At 42.0% G+C, this 14,001-nt stretch overlaps 1 long non-coding RNA gene and 1 pseudogene across 2 annotated transcripts in view; both read right to left on the reverse strand.

Moving 5' to 3' along the window:
- LOC124091349 (uncharacterized) overlaps positions 1 to 10,646 on the reverse strand; it is an 18,370-nt gene extending 7,724 nt beyond the window's left edge. The window contains exons 1-3 of one of the 2 annotated variants that reach the window (XR_006851342.2): positions 10,489 to 10,646; positions 1,090 to 1,225; positions 422 to 561 (exon numbers count right to left, since the gene is read on the reverse strand). This is a non-coding gene — a long non-coding RNA (uncharacterized LOC124091349). The remainder of the gene's footprint in view (positions 1 to 421; positions 562 to 1,089; positions 1,226 to 10,488) is intronic. The other variant, XR_006851341.2, reaches the window with a different exon arrangement.
- Positions 10,647 to 12,359: 1,713 nt separating this feature from the next.
- On the reverse strand, positions 12,360 to 12,930 carry LOC124091375 (ferritin light chain-like; annotated as a pseudogene).
- Between the last annotated feature and the right edge of the window lie 1,071 nt (positions 12,931 to 14,001).

A 14,001-nucleotide genomic window follows, 5' to 3' on the forward strand; every position in this document is an offset into this window, starting at 1 on the left:
GGTGAGGTCCTTGAGCAGGAAGGAGGGAACAGGATCTAGTGCTTCCTAATCTGAGTGTGTCCATCTGAAAGACAGTCTTGTCAAATGCAGATTCTGATTTGAGGGCCTTGAGTGTCCGGATTTCCAGCAAATTCCCATGCTACTACTGCTGTTGCTCCAAAGACCACACTTTGAGTAGTTCTGAGTGCATGGAGGGAAAAGTTTGTTAGCATTGATAGTTCCCACCCTAAGTTGCAAGAGGAAAAGCAGAATGGAAAAGCATGGAGGAAGGGCTGGGGAGATGATGTGCTAGGAGAAATAGAGGTCTCTTCTGATTGCTTCCATTTTCTCTGATCAGCTGGGAGTGGAGAGGTTTGAGGAGATAGAAAGAAGTGTGAAAAATCAGGAGAGCAGAGGTCTGAACAGAAGTTCTCAAACTTACATGGGAGGCTTGTTGAGCACCCGTGGCCAGGCAGCCCTGGAGGCTGAGTCAGCAGGTCTGAGGTGTGTGGGGTGGAGTCTGGGAATTTGCATTTCTTCCTTCTTCTTCCTCTTCCTCCTCCTTCTCCTTCTTCAACTTTACTGAAGCATAATTAATATACAAAAATCTGCTTATACTCAATGTGTACAGATTGATGAGTTTAGACATGTACATACCCCATGAAACCAGTCAATGGTAATAAGCCTCTAAGTGTTTCTCCATGCCCCTTTGTTTCTTGGTTTGTTTGTTTGTTTGTTTGTTTTAAGACAGAGAGAGAGAGAGAGAATTTTTAAATATTTATTTTTTAGTTTTCAGCGGACACATCTTTGTTTGTATGTGGTGCTGAGGATCGAACCCGGGCCGCACGCATGCCAGGGGAGCGAGCTACCGCTTGAGCCACATCCCCAGCCCATGTTTGTTTTGTTTTGGTGTGTGTGTGTGTGTGTGTTATGGCCATTTAATATCAGACCTATCCTTTTTACACATTGTTAGGTGCATTGTTAGTATTATTAACTGTGGGCTCTCTGTTGTACACAGATCTCTAGAACTTATTCATCTTCTATAACTAAAACTGTCCCCATTAAATGGCACCCTGCTCTCCCCTAGGAATTTGTATTTCCCTCAAGTACCTTCAAGTTCTGGATGCTGGTGTGGGTGCTGGCAACCCACATTTTGAGAACTACCAGAACGGGAAATGCAGCTGGCTCTCGAGGCAGCCCAGCAGTCAGCTGAAGTCCATTGTCCTGTGTTCTCTACCAGGGTCAGCTGCTCAGGTACAAAGGAGGTGGGAAGTTAGATTTCTTCAAGATGGGGGACAAACAATCCTTTGTTTGGCACCATGTCTAGGATATATTATATGCTTAAAAATTTTCATTGTTATTATCTAGCCACCAGCTCTTCCTTACAACCCCACCTCCCAACCCACACACAGCAATTCTCCTATCTAACTGTACAGCATGGTGGTTGAGAGCCCAGGCTCTGGGCCTGGCAGGCCTGAATCCAGCTGTATGTCCTTGGGCTGATTTCTTAATGTCTCTATGTTTTAGTTTCTTCATCTGAAAATGAGATAAGTACTCTTCCTTCACAGAGTTATTGGGATCATTAAAAAAAAAAATGCATCTAAATCACTTAGCATGGGGTGGCATACAGTAAACAGCAAATTCTGAGGATCCTTAAAGACCAGAGGAATGGAAAGCATTCACTGAAAATTAACTCTTTGCACAATCTCTGACCATCCAAACCCAGCAGAGCCTCTTCTTGATTTGCAACTAGAATTATTTTCTCCTACCCTCTTCTTTCTTGATACTTCCTACCAATTATCACATGGTTTACTTAGGATAGAACTATTTATATATGTGGAAGTCAAGACCACTAAGTCTTGCACCCCTGAAGGGCAGTAATTATTTCTTAACTCATAAACTCTGGAAGACTTGTGCACAGTGCCTACACATATTATACTTTAAAGGCATTATCTGTGCACTTGAATAAGATTATATATGGTGTAACACTGGAGCATCTCAAAGTAATTCTTGCTCATAGGGAAAAATAATTATTAACTGTGGGCTCTCTGTTGTACAAATGAAACAGTACAAATGAAACCAATCTATTCCAAATAGGAACATAATACATACTCTTGCAACTTTTTAAATTAGGGCCTCTTGGACATTGTTTCTTCTTAGTTCTTAAAGATTTACCTCATTCTTTTTCACATTGCATTGTATTGTATTCTTTTAAACATTCCATCGTTCAGATGTACCACAATTTGTCTAAGCTGTTTCCTACTTATGGACATCTAGAATGTTCTGGGGTTGTTAAAATTGTTGTTATAAACAATGCTGCAATGAGTACTTCTTTGTGAATGACTGAAAGATAAATTTCTAGGAAGTTAAATTCCTAGAAGTGGATCAGAGGATCTATGCATTTTTTATGTTGATAACTGTATCAATTATAGTTCAGTTAGCTGAGAAGAGTTATGTTCCACCCAGCTTAAGGGGAGTTTTGTTACAGGCTACTGGATGAAATGAAGAGTCATTGGGAAGGCTCAAGAACAAATCTACATTGAATATTTAGAGATGACTTCAAGAGCCACACTTGCAGGCCTGAGCTTCAAAAAGAGCTATTACCTTTTCAATCAGGAAAGTCATTGCCAAACTGGGAAGCTGCTGTCTTGACTTCCATAAACTCCAAAAGCATGCTGCCTCTGCTAGTCAGGAAGCCAAAATAATCAGGGGGTCACTTTCCTGACAGTGTTTGTTGGCTCAAGCAGCAAAGTATGGTTTCCTCTTCTGCCTTCCAGAGCTCAAGTAACCAGCAGAATGCAACTCATATCCAGAAATCTAGCTCTCTAGAGAGCCAGGGGAATGTAGCTGGTAACCTTCCTGCTTCTGCAAGTGAGAAATCATGTAAGACAGGCAAGATTGGACTGCATCTCCAGTGCCACTCACTCGCACTCTACCAACTACTTCCAGTACTTCTTCCCAAAAGTGCTTGATTCCTCCACGCCATCATCAAAATTAATGTCTCCTAACTTGCTATAATATCTCAGTGTTTGAGTTTTACATTTCTTTGTTTATAAATCAGATTGAAGATCTTCAATTTGTTTATTGGCCATTATAGTTCATTTTCCTATTTTTATCTCTATCAGTATTAGTAAGTAACAACCCCCACCCCCCGCTGCAACCCAGTAGATTAAAACATAGTCTACAGGTCCATAGTCCACAACCCCATCTGGGTTGTTTTGCTGAGCCTAGTCTCAGTTGATCTCATCTGGGCTCAGCATCTTCCGTCAGCTGATGAGTCACTAAAGCTGCTGGTGTGGGATGGCATTGGCTGGTCTATGTTGGCTCTTCTCCCCAGGACTCTCTTCCATCAGGCCAGCCCACACTGATGTTCATGAGAGTGGCACAGATTCAAGAGAGAGAGGGAGAAGAGACCCAAATGCTTTTCCTAGTGTCTGCTCTGTGCAGATGTTCCTATCCCATTGGCCACAGCAAGTCATTGGGTCTCGCCCAGGACAGAGTAGGAAGGAGGAAACATCCTAAAGGCCTGGATATAGAGAAGCCTTTGACAGAGACCATTAAAGAAATCAGTTCTTGCATTATCTTTTGACCATTGTTTTATCTGTCTTGTTAACTTGTAAGATCCTTTCTGTATTTAATTAGCTCTCCACATAATTTTAAATAGTGACAATAAAACTTTGGGTATACAGTTATAAGTGGAAAAAATAGACTACAGTATAGCAGAAGTAATTTATATATCTCTTTTAAAAAAGAAAAAGGAAAGGGAAAAAAAAAAAAAAAAAACTCAAGCCAGGCATAGTAGTGCATGCCTGTAATCACAGAGGCTCAGGAGGCTGAGGCAGGAGGATCATGAGTTCAAAGCCTGCCTCTGCAACTTTGAAAGGCCCTAAGCAATTTAGGGAGAACCTGTCTCAAAATAAAAAAAAAAATAAAATAAAAAGGGCTGGGGATGTGGCTCACTGGTTAAGTGCCCCTATGTTCAATACCTGAGGGGTTGGGGCGGGAAACGCAAATAAACCAGCGGATATACAGAGGTAACTAAAATTCCCGGAGCAGGATGGCATAGACTCCTCAGATGGGTGGAGTATTCCTGTTTTGAGTACAGTGTGTGGTAACTAAATTGACCCTCAGTGCCTGTCTCCAGCTTGCATGGTCTTTATTTTGCCCAATCGTGCTGAAAAGCCACAATCAACCAAGATGTAACTGAACATAAAAGATGTAGGAACAACATCCAACTTCATCTTGCCCCTTGGGTATACAGCTGTGGGGGTACAGCATCCTCTCTCTTTCAGCTGATATAGATGTCGGTAATTCAGTTTTATAAGGGAATCTTAAATGGAAACAAAAGTCTCTCAGTAAGAGAGGCCTTCTGGCAAAGAAAAACCTACCCACTCAAAAAGCAAAGAAAAATGGCCTACTGCACCATTTGTGTGAGTATCATTTTTTTTTTCTCAAAAATCCCCACTCCATTGACCTTATATGCAGGCTGCACAGACACACAGGAGGGTCAAAATAAATATCTTCACACCTAAGTATTCCTTCTCAGAGCTTCCATAGTACTGTTCACAACTATGGCCAACACCAGTTAGGTTATAAATTCTATAAGAACCTAAATAACTTTAGCCATAAGCTTCGGTTTCCTTTCTCATGCACTCAGAGTTCAGGCTGAACAGCTGAGCTCTGCAGATCCTGGGTATCTGCAGATCCAGCCTCCTGCTGGTCATTTTGCCATCCTGAGTGTGTTGACCCCTCCTGTGCCATAGAGATTGCTCCCTACCCTGTGGCAGGGATAAGGTTGATGTCATGCTCCCTTTTTTTAAAAAGGTACATACATCATTTCCATCCACCACATCCCACTGGCCACAGTTCAGTCACATGACCACTAGAAGAGAATTGAAATTTGGGCACAATTAGGGTCTAGCAATATGGTTTTACCAGTTACGTAGATTATGACTATTTGGATGGGATTATCTGACCCACTAACATTTCAACATTTCACCACCTCTCTTCCTCTCCCTCCCCAGCACTTCCTTTTTTTTTTTTTTTTTTTTGGTACTGAACCCAGGGGCACTTAACCACTGAGCCATATCCCCAACCCTTTTTATTTTGTTTCTTTATGTTGAGAAAGGATCTAAATTGCTTAGGACCTTGGTAATTAGCTGAGTCTGACCTCAAGTTGCAATCCCTCCGAGTTGCTGGGATTAAGTACTACCCTTCCACCCAGCACTTCTTAACTCTCTTTTGTTTGTTTTTACTTTTTTTTTTTTCTAACTCTCTGTTTCAAAGCCCCAGAGAGCAGAGAGCAGTTCATTTATTTATAGGCTTAAAGTTGTGAAGAACATTAAAGGCATTAAATACTAAAAGATAGTATTCGAGGTTGAGGAAAGGCTATGCACCCACAGACAGGCAGGACTGGACCCCCACACTATGGCTTTCCAGCTGTGAACTTGTGCAAATTACACTTCCTGACTCTGTTTCCTGGTAAAGGGAGGGATAGCAATGGGACTTCCTTCCTAAGTTCGTGGGAAGAGTAAATAAATGGATGCATGTGATGCTTGACACATAGAAAATACCCAACACATGTAATCACTGTTATCTTTCATCACAGCAAGACCAGTTGAGTGTGTGGCCTAATGGGGTAAGTTGTCAAAGATGAATAAAAATCATAGTCAACAGCTGTCCAAGATCAAGAGGAAGGGTTCAACTACAGAAAGTAGTTATGAAGGCCATCTGTATTTTGTGTGTCTAATTTTTTTCCCTTCCTTCCTTCTCAATAATCTTCAGGTGCCTTTTCTTTTAATTGCAGTACTGGGGATTGAGCCTAGGGACTCATGCATGTTGGGCAAGCACCCTATCACTAAGCTATATTCCTAACCCTTTTTATCCTTTAAAATTTAAGAAAAGATTCAAAAGTTTATTCTATCCTGGCCTTCCCCTGAAACATCTTCACAATTAAGTTGTTTTCTCTCCCTTCCTTGACTGTGTCTTGTTAATTCTGTTTCCATTCAGCATCTCCAACAGGTCCACTCTCTCCAAATCCACCACCACCACACAAGTTCCAGTCACTGTCCTCTTGTTTCAGTTATTATGGCTGTGTAGCAAATTACCCCAAAATCCAACAATATAAAACAACTATCATGATTATAGGTTCCACAAGTCAGGCATTTAGACAAGATACGCAGGGTCGGCTGGTCTCTGCTCCCCATGACTGGGGAAAATCTGACAGCTGAAATTGGCAGCTGCTGTTTGGCAACTGCAGTTTGCATGGGCTGCTCCCTGAGGTGCCTCCACGTGGGCGTGTGAGCTGATGAGAAAGAGCTCTGGCCTTAGAGCCTTTCATAACATAGCTTTGAAAGTCATGCAGCATCACCTCCCCACATTCCATTTGTCAAGAGAGTCAAGAGTCTCACCCAGGTTTAAGGGGAAAGAAATGGATCTACTCTGTGTGTGTGGGTGGGTGCTGGGAATCAAAGCCAGGGCTTCATGCATGCTAGGCAAGCACCCTACCTCTGAGCTACATCCTCAGCCCTGGATCTACCGCTGGATGGGGAGCAGCAGCATTCTGGAAAAACTCATGGGTTGAGAGATCCTGTGCGACACCTTCCTCTTGCCTGAATTTCCGTCATGTCTTCCTTACTGCTCTTGCTACTTCCACTTTTGTTCATACCTTCATGCAGTTCTCACAGCAGCCTGGAAAAGATTCCACCAGTAGGTGGTGTCTGTCCTTGGCGTGGGGTAAAGTCCAGCCTTACCCTGCACAAAGCACCTTGGGAAGACCCAGCCCTGCTGCCTCTCCCTCTGTGGAACCTTTGCTCTAGCCACACTGGCAGGGTACTGGCCTCCTTTCAGTTCCTCAAACAAAACAGAACAAACGTTCTCCCACCTCAGTGTCTTCCTGGAAATATCTTTCCTTGACACAGGGTTTACTCCTGTCATCTTCCATTCGCAGCCAATAAACATGAATCCCGAGAGGAGCTGTCCTCTGATCCCCACCTTCTAAAAGCCCTTCCTGAAATCCTGTCATATGTGACAATGTGGAAGAACCTGTATGACATTATGCTAATTGGAATAAGCTAGGCACAGGGAAGCAAGTACTCAAATGTCTCGTGACTTCATGGATATGTGGAGTCTTAACAAGTCAAATCCATATTATCAAAGGACAGACTGGTGGCCGACAGAGGTTGGGGGATGGGGAGATGTCATTAATGAGTGTAAAGTTTCAGTTCCACAAGATGAATAAGTCCTGGCGATCTCTCTTAGTGCCTATAGTTCCCAGCATACTGTTTTACACTTAGTTTGTTTGGTGATAGATCTTATGTTAAGTATCTTAGTACACTAAGGTTTCTTTAACAAAATACCATAAACTAGGCAACTCATTAACAGCAGACATTTTTTTCTCACAGTTTGGGAGGCTGAGAAGAAGTTCACTGGCAGGTTCAGTGCTTGGAGAGGCCCACTCCCTGCTCATAAATGGCTGCCTTCTCGATGTCCTCACATGGTGGAAGGAGTATCTTTTATATAGTCAGTAATCCCATTCGTGGGGGCTCCACCTTCATGACCTAATCGCCTCCCCAGTGACCCAACTCTTAATGCCATCACCTTGGGGGTTGGAATTTCAACATATGAATTTGGAAGAGATTCAGAACACAGCAGTGTATTTATTTCAAAGAATAATAAAGGGGGCTGGAGTTGTGGCTCAGGGGTAGAGCACTTGCCTGGCATGTGTGAGGCCCTGGGTTCAAATCTCAGCACTGCATACAAATAAATAAAATTAAGGTCCATTGACAACTAAAAATACAATTTTAAAAAAAATAATAATAAAGAGGGCATGAAAAAATGTTTGGAGATGATAGACATGTTTGTGGCATGCATTAAGGTGATGGCTTCACGGGTGGTTACTGATCCCCAAATATTAAGTGGCACACATTGAATACATAAGAGATTTTTGAATTCCAATCATAATTAAAGTTGTTTTAAAGAAATGTAAATTAAATAAAGGTAGTCTCTTCCTGCTTGCTTTCAACTTCTTGCTTTTCTCTAATTTGAATTTCAGATAAATAATGAATTTTTTAGCATAAGAATCTCCCAAATATTTAACAGAATATTTAACAAAATGTACTTATTTGTTGCTTGTCAGACATTCAAATTGAAGTAAGAATCTTATTTTCTTTTCTTTGCTAAGTTTGACAACTTCCTATATGAGATGCTGGCAGCTTTGACTCTTTTTTAAAGGCCAAAAATGGGGCTGGGAATATAGCACAATGGCAGAGCTCTTGAGGAGCATGAATGAAGCCCTGGGTTCAATTCCTAGCACCACTACTAAAAAAAAAAAAAAATGACCTTAGGGAGGGGACATGGGGGTAGGAAAGACAGTGGAATGAGATGGACATCCTTACTCTAAGTGCTTGTATAAAGACACGAATGGTGTGACTCTATGTTGTGTACAACCAGAGATATGAAAAATTGTGCTATATATATATAATAGGAATTGAAATGCATTCTGCTATCATATATAACAATTAGAATAAACTTATTTTTAAAGAGAGAGTGAGAGAGAGAGAGAGTGAGAGAGATTTTTTTAATATTCATTTTTTAGTTTTTGGCGGACACAACATCTTTGTTTGTATGTGGTGCTGAGGATTGAACCCGGGCCGCGCACATGCCAGGAGAGCACACTACCGCTTGAGCCACATCCCCAGCCCTAGAATAAACTTTTTAAAATGAAAAAATTTAATTTGATATCTTAAATGAATATAGAAAAAATGAACTGAAGTTGGAGTCCATCCTCTCAATTATTGCTGAAATCCTCAACCTCCAAATTTGAGGAGCTTAACAGAATTATGACTTGTTTCTCATCTATGAAATATCTGATGTGGAAATGCTCCTGATTGATGGTCCTTTTGGAAGTTTTCCACAAGAAATGGACTCAAGGAGCCAGGTTCCTTCTACTGTGCAATGTCATCACCTCTGAGTCCTTGGTTTCTAGTCAACAGGAGCTGGGAAAAGACAGTGCGAAAAGTCATGTGGTCCTTCTGGGAGCAGGGTTGTAAAGGACATAAGGCAATGCTGACCACATTCCACTAGCAGGATTGGACATGTAGCTCTACGCAGACATAGGAAGGGCCTGGAAATGTCATCGACCTGTGGGCTCTAGAATTCTCTGCCATTAAGGGAAGGTTGTAGAATGAAAGGACCCAGGATTTGGCACCAGAGATCTCTGTGTATAAAACACAACCCAGCCTTTCACTATGAGATTTTGGACCAACTGGATTTATTCCTTGAATCTCAGTTCTCTCATTTGTAAAAAGATAAAAACACCTACTTTGTTGTACTCCTGTAAGAGTATAATGCCTGGCATATAGAAGAGTTTTTACTGGAGCATTGTAATTTTATTTGTAATCTGTCATTGAAAATATTTCCATGGCTTGCTTAGTTGTATTTGTTTACCCAATAGCAATGCAGAACAGTACTATCAGTATAATTTAAGGTTATAAATCTAAGAAACCATCTAATCCAGTTGAGCTTCAACCAAATTCAATAACCTGGTTGAAATCACATAACTAAGGGTCTCAACACATAGCTGGCTCCCTGCCATCTTTGCCAAATTGGTCCATGCTATCATGTGGACATTTCCATGTTAAAAGATCAGGCTATATTTCCTACATATTTGGAACAAGTGAGAAAGTTCCTTTCTTTCACATTTAAATATCAATGACAATTATGCCAAAGTTGGAATTTCAGTTTCCCATTCCAGATGCCTGAATATAATTCAATGAAAGAAAACCTGAAAAATGTACTATGCCCTTTTCTCATTGGCTCTAATACTATGCTTTACTTTTCAGTGAGGCCAAATTTTCCCTCCATGGTCCTAGTAACATGGTACTAGAAATTAAACACTTTTACTGTGTAGAGATCAATCTGGACCAAAAAAATGAGTTACTAATAACAACAAGATTGGATTCAAATGGCTTCTGCTGCATTTCCCCCTGCTTTGTATTTTGGCTTTCGACTTGGTTTCATTTTGCCATGTCAACAGAACTTCATGAGGAGGCTGAACTGCTAGTGACCCAAGAGCAGCCCTCCAGTTCATGTAACTATAGATCTACCATGGCCAACATCTGCATTGCTGAGGTTAGTTTATCTTTACCATATTTTTCCAAGAGACCAGAGGGTTCTGTGAGAAAAAAGCTATGACATTAATTTATCAGAATTCCCCAGCTTTGTGACCTATTGCAACAGCCTTAGTCAGTTTATTCTTTTGATCTTTCCCATCTGCCAGCATCCAAAAATGAGACAGGCTTAAATAAAAAATGTCTCCAGTTCCCAGAGATAAACAGTAATTTCCCCCTTTTATCTGAACCCAAAGATGAGTTGGAATACTTCATAGGCAAATAATTTTGCTGGCTATGAGAGATGTCCTTCAGGATGATTAACCTACTGGGACAGTCAGCTTTTCATTTCTGTGACCAAAATACCTGACAAGAATAACTTAGAGGAAGGAAAACTTACTTTGAGCCCATGGTTTCTGAGGTTCAGGTGATGGTGGGCGAATTCCAGTGCTCTGGGCCCAGACTGAAGCAGAGCCTCATGACAGAGGGTGTGGTGGAGGGGTGCTGCTCCATCCAAGGTAGCAGGAAGCAGAGAGAGTAAGGGGGAGGAGCAACGGTGTCACCTCCAGCAACCTACAGTAACCTACCAGCTCCATCCACACCCCTCCTGCCTACAGTGGCCTCTCACTCAGTCCTCCCAAACTCAGATGGACTGATTAGGTCATCTAATCACTTTACCTCTGAATAACCTGCATGAACACAGGAGCTTTTGGGAGGACATCTCATATCCAAGCCATAACTCCCACAAACATCTGCAACCAGATCTGCTTTATATTTTCATCAAGTAAAAAAAAAAAAAAAAAAAAAAGACCATTCTCTAGCTTAGTTATTTCCTCAGGCAAAATCACAAGCTACCTGTATTGCCACAGGGTAAATTACAATACAGATTATCCTCCTGGTCAAATCACAAGCATACGTTTTCAAGGCTGTGTTATAAATAAAATACCTTGTTCCACAGTAAATCTCAAAAAATACCTGTGACAAAATTAAGATGAAGCTTATGGTTTAGAGTATGCATTTAAAGCAAATACTTGAAAAAAATCATATCTGTATTCTGTTTGCTCTATCTTCAAAGAGGGAAGAGTAAATATCCTGAGGTATGTGGCTTCCTTTGGGTTAAGATACGTATAATATGAAGAGTGTTAGAATCCAACGAGTCCAACTCCCAGGCTTCAAAATTGAGAGTTTTGTAGAACAATCAAAGACTTACATGATTTTTTTATTTATTAATTTTTTCCTGGTACAGAGGAATTGAACCCAGGGACACCCTACCACTGAGTTACATCCCCAGCTCTTTTTATTTTTTATTTTGAGCAAGGTCTCACTAAATTGCTTAGGGCCTAAGTTTCTGAGGCTGGCTTTGAATTTGTGATCCTCCTGCCTCAGCCTCTGCTGTAGCTGGGATTACATGTGCCACCATGCCCAGCTTTGACTATTTTTTAATACCTTTATTTTATTTATTTTTATGTGGTGCTGAGGATCAAACAGAGGGCCTCCCATTTGCTAGGAGAGCACTCTACCGCTGAGCCACCACCCCAGTTTCCAGTTTTGACTATATTTTTGAGGAAAAATATGATCATACTTCAATACTTTATGTGGGGAATTTACTTTATTTTTCTCATAATTATAACTAAAGAGATGGGAGGATCTGTTGATTGTCTCATGAATTTGAAGAATGAAATCCACAGACAGAAATGGTGAAACCAAAGTAGCAGGATTTATTAAAGTAATAGAAAGCAGAGCTCATGCGGGGATAGCCGTCCCAAGGAGGATTGCCAAGGGGTGTCTGTTGTTGGGTTAAAAGGGAGTTGGGTGGCCTTGAAAACCATAAGCTAGAGATTTTTCAAAATTGGGTAATTGAGTCCAGTCCTACTAGGGTTCCGGGGTCCTAGCAGCGTGCAGATCATGCATCTTTGCCTCAGGGACTGGCTCAGGGTTCCTGTGCACACCTCCAGGCTGGGATGGAGTCACTGTTCACGAGCTGTCCACTCCATTTTGTAAACTCCTGAGGGGGGCCCTGACCCCATCTGCCTAGCACATTGCTATCTCCTGCTCTCACTTGGACATCTTTCCACTTCTGTCCTTTATAGACATGCTTTATACTTTATAACTTCTCCATAGGGTCCTATTGAGTGGGTATAATTTTTTTTTTTTTTGCTGGAAAAAGCTTTAATTTTTATTTGGTCCAAGGCTTGGGAGGGGCTCCATGGTGGTTAAAAAGCTGCTTAGGGGTTAGAGTGAGAGGCTCAGGCCAAAGCCCTGATGCCAGGAGATGCAAAGGAGCCCCATCAAAGGCCACTGTACTCCAGGGCCTCTAGTCATGCTTGAGGGTGAGTCTTTCAAAGAGATACTCGCCCAGGCCAGCCTGGGGGCCCGCCAGACGGTGGAGGTTAGTCAAGTGGTCCCCCATCTTCTTGATGAGCTTCACCTCCTCATCAAGGAAGTGGTTCTCCAGAAAGTCACAGAGATGTGGGTCTGTGCGGGTAGAACCCAAGGCATGAAGATCCAAAATGGCTTGGTTCAGGTTCTTCTCCAGAGCCAAGGCAGCTTCCATGGCGTCCAGGGTGTTGCCCCACTCATCTTGAGAAGGTTTCTGCACGTCCTGGAAGAGGGCGCGGCCGCCGCGTTGGTTTTGCATCTTGAGGAGACGCTGGGAGGCCTCACGCTTCTCCTTAGCCAACTCGCGGAAGAAGTGGCCCACGCCCTCCAGAGCCACATCCTCATGGTCGAAATAGTAGCCCAGAGAGAGGTAGGTGTAGGAGGCGCGCAAATGCAAATCAACCAGGCGGTTGACGGCAGCCTCCACCTCGGTGGAATAATTCTGACGAATCTAGGAGGTCATGGTTGGTCGTCAAGAAGGAGCTAACCACAAAAAACAGAGTTGGCTGGTCCTGGAAGCAGGTCCTGGGCGAGCAGATGGTCCCGGAGATTGCAAATGGAGATCAGATTGGAAGGCGGTTGGAAGCTGGAAGAAAAGTGAGTCCCCGGCTCTGTTCCGTCCAAACACTGTTGAAGCAAGAAGCAGATCCGTGGGACCTCCAGGCTCGTTGGTTGAGCGGGTATAATTTTTTTAACCCGAATTTTATTGAACTATATTATAATAATGCCTAAAGGCAAATTTAAAGGATTCACTTTAGTCATACTCTCACTACATAAGTACATTGTTTTTAGTTTTCTTCCTGTATTTGATTATTACTATTTATCTAACCAAAACCTTACTGAATCCTTCCTTCTAAGGGCTGTCCTGCTGTATCTTAGAAAATTAACCTAGCTAGTTTTGTGAGGGGGTGGCAAGACATACAAGCAAAACCATCATGCCAAAATTTCATTTTTGAAGACTTTTCAGTTGCTTTGTCATTTAAAGTTAAATTTAAGTAAATGTATTTGTGCAACTTTTAACAATCTTCTGAAAATATTTTCATCTGATGGTCTTCTCTCGGGGAGACTTATTTTCCCTCTCCTTGGTCTGAGGTGAGTCCTAACTGTCCACTTGTCACCACACTGGGGTGGGCAGGGCAGGTGCTAGATGTGGAGGCCCCTGGTTTGTGATTCACCGGTCATCCCACCCCACCATTCTTTGAACTCTTTTTGGGCTGGGCAAGAGGTGGACTGTTAGGGGCCCCTCTACCCTACAAGACCTGACAGGTACAGGGGCTACAAACATGTCACTCCTAAAGATAAAGACAGAAACAGAGACCTGGGTTATTATGAGAATAGTTTTTATATTTTTAGAAAACTCAGGAAATTATATTAAGTGCTCTTTATTTTCTTCTTCTCCTTCTCTTTTTTTTTGTCCTGTGAATTGAACCACTGAGCCATATCCCCAGCCCTTTAAAAAATTTTTTTGAAACAGGGTCTTGCTAAGTTACTGAGGGCTTCACTAAATTGCTGAGGCTGGCCTGGAACTTGAAAT

Source organism: Marmota monax, unplaced genomic scaffold (genome assembly GCF_021218885.2).
Source record: "Marmota monax isolate L192 unplaced genomic scaffold, Marmota_monax_Labrador192_F-V1.1 WCK01_AAM20220418_F8-fsc00072, whole genome shotgun sequence".
Taxonomy (NCBI): Eukaryota; Metazoa; Chordata; class Mammalia; order Rodentia; family Sciuridae; genus Marmota; species Marmota monax.